Source organism: Pinus tabuliformis, chromosome 9 (genome assembly GCF_031772625.1).
Source record: "Pinus tabuliformis cultivar Carrire ecotype Pingquan chromosome 9, CPIR1, whole genome shotgun sequence".
In the NCBI taxonomy this organism is placed as follows: domain Eukaryota; kingdom Viridiplantae; phylum Streptophyta; class Pinopsida; order Pinales; family Pinaceae; genus Pinus; species Pinus tabuliformis.
In genome coordinates, this window is record NC_142307.1 from 360,928,835 (window position 1) to 360,934,670 (window position 5,836).

At 31.1% G+C, this 5,836-nt stretch overlaps 1 pseudogene; it reads right to left on the reverse strand.

Moving 5' to 3' along the window:
• Positions 1 to 252: 252 nt before the first annotated feature.
• Positions 253 to 831, reverse strand: LOC149148701 (uncharacterized; annotated as a pseudogene).
• Positions 832 to 5,836: the final 5,005 nt, after the last annotated feature.

Below are 5,836 nucleotides of genomic sequence, written 5' to 3' on the forward strand. Positions count from 1 at the left end.
CAATTAGCTAAGGGAGAAATGATAAGTACCAAAGAAAAATGTTATTGTCTGAGACGAATATTTCTCCATTTAAGCTTGATACTAACAATGAATAGGGCAATTGATTGAAATCCATAAAGGAAAAAAAAACCCAGTAGAGTGTTATATAATATACAGGTTGTGCAAGCCTTTGGATCTGGATTGTTTACCAACATGTGCAAAGGTCTTATATACAATTCAATGAAGCCTAGAAATCACCTGCTGTAATGTTACTTAATCATCCTCTTCTTCTGGCCTTTGTCCAAAACCTCTGGGCCCAGACTTGGCTAATTTAATCCGAGTGGGCTTTTTCTCCTTCTTTCTCTTAGCTTCCTCCTCCTTTAACATTTTTTTTCTCTCTCACGTTTCTCTAAAAAGTCCGTAACTTCAAGGTAGATCACCCCAGTTGTGAGCAAAGAGAGGGCAGTGAAGGCAACAAGGAGGAGAATGGAAATGAACTGGCCTTCAATAGTATCAGGCACAACTTCTATCGCTGTTTGAGACTGTGTTGGTTCAGTAATCTCATCCCCCAAACGCTGGAGACGCCCTCCATAACAGTTCGATCCAAATAGGAAATTGGATGCTCAGGGTTGGATTCAATCTGGCATATTCATCCCTCTTCAATGAAGAATCAACTCTAGGCTCTTTGGATATTGCATTGGTTTGAATATGTCTGAGGACCAATTTGTTCCTGATGTGGAGTTGAGATATTAGAAAGGGCAAAGTATGGCCATTTTCTGTATGAGGTTTTGTACTTACAAGTCTAGGGAATTGAGGAGGAGGACTACCTATTTGCAGAATTGGCACAACCATTGCTGCGGATGTGGTCTCCAAGGTGTTGATGATAGATCACATGCTCAAACAGAGGAAATTTATGCAACATTTGAGAAACTGGCTGAACAGATGAAGATAGCAGGGTATGTACCAGATACAAACTTTGACCTACATGGCGCGTTGAACAGACCATCGACCGCACTATGGGATCTTCTTTGGATGTGTCGGGTTTAGGTTACACATAACACTTTTATAATGGACTAAATGACAGTTATGACTGTAGATATTATATATCACATAAATTCTCATTTTTTGGAATACCCAAGGGCACTTAATATAGTGTAGGATGTTTGTATATATTTTTGAAAATAGCAGGAAATATTAGGGCAATATAATTTTATATATGTCCACAATTTGAGAACTTTCGTGCAGTAATGTTTGCACAATCCACTTTACTATTTTCTATCGTGCAACTGAATTTAGAATTTAATGATTAAGTACAGTCATATGGATAGACGAAACATATGCAGAGCCCATAAGGTCCCAAAGAGTTTAAACCTGGCCCTGATATCATATGTGAGGCTCCCTTTTAGGGTCCTCTAACTAAAAACTAAATTTCTCTAATTTTAAACACAATAAGATGAAAAAAAACTTATTTCTACCTAAACATTTATTTGATGATAATATACCATTAAAATTTATTTACCACAAATTAAATAATTAAGAATTTCATTGTAACCATTTACTTAAGTAATCAATAAACAGAGGAATACCTGTTCCAATAGCTTAGTTTAGATGCTCTTGAGCTCCGGACTCTGTTAGGATGCTCCTCTTGACTACTCGACTAAATTTTGTCTCCCAGCCAACTAAGAAGTATTTCTTAGCCCAGGGAACCTCCACAGGTTTCTTAGCCCTCCGAGCCCAAGTCCAACTAGATGTAGTGTGTCCAAGTTTAACAAACAATCTCGAGATCCAAGTTTGATCTCCCTCCTCTTTCTCCACATCCCTCCTTCGGAATCAAAATCCTCCAAAACAAAACAAAAACCAAAGCCAAGACCAAGGATCCCCCCTCTCCTCTCATTATCCTTCCCTTTTTATGCCTCTTCCTCCCATCCAGCTCAACCACCTATCATTAATGTCATGAATACCCCCTCATCCTTTCATTTAGTATCCTTGACTTTTCTTACCATATCTTCTCCCAAGTAGATTTGAGAAGACATTTTGGGGATAAGATATGGATATTTAATTTGGAAATTAATTGGAGAAGATCATATCTTCTCCCAAGTAGATTTTGAGAAGATATTTTGGGGATAAGATATGAATATTTAATTTGGAAATTAATTGGAGAAGACCATATCTTCTTCCAAGTAGATTTTGAGAAGACATTTTGGGATATGGATATTGAATTTGGAATAAATGGAAGGAGACCATATCCTATCCAAAATTAAATTTGAGAAGATAAGTTAAGAATTGAATAATAACAATAATAAAATTTATATCCGTAAATAAATTTACAGTTTCACGCCCACGGGGCTTTGGATTGACGGTGAATGAGTGTGCTGTTAAGGCACTCCTTGCGATAGGTCACTGGTTCAAATCCCCCGTGGGTACTTAGGTTAGTCTAATAGATTAAAAAAAAAAATTACAGTTTCACAAATGTAGGTATGTACCAATATTTCTTGATAATTATAAGTCAATATTTTCAGGTAATTTAAACACTAATAAAATTTTCATGATAAGATTAAGTAGGGCATTACAATTTTTTTTAACTTGAAATATCATTATTTTCTTTTTAATAATAATGTGACACCAAATTTATAAAATTAATTTTAATTTTATATATAACTTAATATTGAGTTACCAACAAAATGAATGCTTCATATTCAACCTGTAGATGCTCTATTCAACCAAAGAACAATAACAATACTAAAGCAATGGAACCTCTTCTCTTTCTAATAGCCCAATGTTTAACATAGCTTGATAGCCACTTAGGGTTAAGTTAGGGCTTTTGCATGCCGCAGCCCTCAAATAGTGTTAAGGTTTTGGAAGCTCTAGAATCTTCACAATAGTCCACATGTGACTAGCCTAACACGTAATGGGGGCTGATGTGGCATCCATTTTATACCATGGTGGTCAATAACATAGATTTAGTTACAAGAGGCATAACTTTTGCATATGAACTTTGATTGAGTTGATTTTCACTCTGTAGGAATGATTCTTTTATGTAGAACAATGTGGAGGGGCTAACATCTAAACCCACAAAAAATTTGATCTCAAAAGTTACGATTTAATGCCTCAAAATGAGCATGGATGTTTCCAAACCCCAAATCTCAAAACTAGGACCTCCTCTAAAATGGGTCCTTAAACTAATTCCATGAATTTTTACAGTGAGAAAGTACCAAGATAGATGAAAAATTATATAGTTGGCATTGAACCTAGTAGATTTTATCAAACTTTAGCTCAATTTTATATGGTTCTCTATGCACAAACCTTAAGTAAATATTGACTAACAACACTATAAAATAATTTGTTTACTCTTTCTTCTTAATAAAAAACAACAATAATTTTAAACATAAATCTATCTAAAAAATTTCATCACAAAAAATTATAATATTAATTTTATCACACAATTATAAAAACAAAAATATAAAATAATAGTTTGGCAAATTTTCCCATGTCTCTTCGTACCCGCACCCTCTTGAACTATCAATGAGGAAAAGTTGCAACATATGATAACAACATAAATATAGCTTAATGGTTTTCCAAATTTTCGCCTAATTGACCTTATCCCTCGGCATTTGAGAACAATCTTTAACTTGAAATAGTTTGCAAATTATCAAGTGGCGAATTATCAAGTGGAGTATGGTGGTAATTCACACTATTTTGGTTACAATTTCCATGTTTTCAAAGAAATCAACCATTAATTTATTTTAAAAAATATATTTTTTTGACTTCAATAAAAATAATTATATTAAAAAAATAAAATAAAATAAAAAACCAATTAAGAAAAAATACTCATTTTTTAAAATAAAATAAAAAAAATTAAAATTCAAAAGTAATTAAAGTGAATCACATTTAACTCCTTGAAGAATAAAATTAAAAATTCGGGAAAAAAATACATCCTTATTAAGAATCAAAAGTAATTTGAAGCTGACTACCTAGCCCAATACCATAAAATGGACTTAAAAGGAAATTCTCAGATTAAGATATCATTGAAGTAGATTGGGAAATAGGATTGATAAATGGATGAACATTACCCAGAAAAGGAATTCTCCTATGGACCAACATCTCGCGTGTTTTCCAGAAGTAGTTAGAAAATAGAGTCCAGAGATGGTGGGACAAACAATTACACATTTAGATATGATAACAAATTACAATTTTAATAACTTTTGATATCTTGTTTTTAATATTTTTTTTAAAGTATTATATATATATAAAATAAATAAATTTTATACATATATATAGTTTATATATTTTTATAAAGTTTAATAGTTAATTTTTGTCCACTAGATTTCAAATAGATAGGGATGGTGTGCTCTTTTAAAGTACTCCTTGATGTGAAGTGACTAATTCAATACCCCTACTTAATTCAGATGATCTATTAGAAATGATGAAAAATATAATCTTACAAAACTTAAAAAAAAAAATTAGCTATCAATTTTTAAAATTTAAATTAATAATTTTAAAATATTTTATGTTTATAAATTTTAAAATTACTATTATAAAAGAAATTTATTAAAAATTTAGATGCACATTTATTTCCATGTAAACATTTCAATATTGCAATTTGAATACCTTCAAAAGATAAACTAAAAACTAAAACATATCCATTATTTTAAATTGAATTGTACGACATTTAAACTATACATAAAGTATGCTCTCTCTAAATTCATTAAAACCCGTCATTACACAATTATATTTTAATTATTTAATAAATTATATTTAGTACAGAATTAACGTATTCGGAAACTTTGTACCTGCTTCGTAAATTTCATTCCTTCAACACAAATTCCAAATTTCCAAATTTTTCACATGGCCACCTGCGACATGTTTCATGTTCGTCGACTAAACGTTTGGCAAGGCATTGACTATCATTAATTTTTCGATTACGTATCGAACAATTTTTCAGACAACTATTATTAAAGGTCAGTTCTGTGATCCTTATTCTAATGTTATACTGTATAGTTTATTTATTTCGATGGTTAATGTTTAAGAACAAATAAAATAAAATAAAGGCCGGGAATCGAAAAGAGTGGAGCCGAAGAAATGATCAAGTCAAATAATAAATCCTATATTCTTAATGCTTAAAGAGAATGAAATTATTCTAATGGTATACTGTATAGTTTATTTCTTTCCATGGTTAATGTTTATGAACAAATAAAATAAAATAAAGGCCGGGCAATCGAAAAGAGTGGAGCCGAAGAATTGATCGAATCAAATAATAAATCCTATATTCTTAATGCTCAAAGACAATGAAATAAAAAATTGTATATGATTTAAAAGGTCCACTTTCCTTAGTTTCATTCTTGGCATCATTAAAGAAAAACAAAAGTAAATATATAAAGCAGACTTCTGCATGGACTAATCATATGGAAAGCTTCCATTATTGTTATTTAATTAGAGTTTAAACTTTTTATAAAGGACCATGACAAATAAATAATAAATTTGTATACTTGATTATGTTATACATTTTCTGTTTAGCTTTATAAAATTGCGTATGTATACAATTCTCATTGAAGTTTCTAAGGATGATTTATTTTAGATTTTACTTTTATATTCCATAGCGTAGGGTTAGTTAGTCTATATTTGTATATTAGCCAATGCTTCTAAGGATGATTTATTTTAGATTTTACTTTTATATTCCATAGCGTAGGGTTAGTTAGTCTATATTTGTATATTAGCCAATGCTTGACATTCTTTAAAGATTTATAAAATTATCCAATGCTTCTAAGGATGATTTATAAAATTATCAAAGGAGGGCCTTAATGAATCCCACATCAATGACACGGAACGGAGCTAATGACTTTAGTGGAGGTGAAAACAA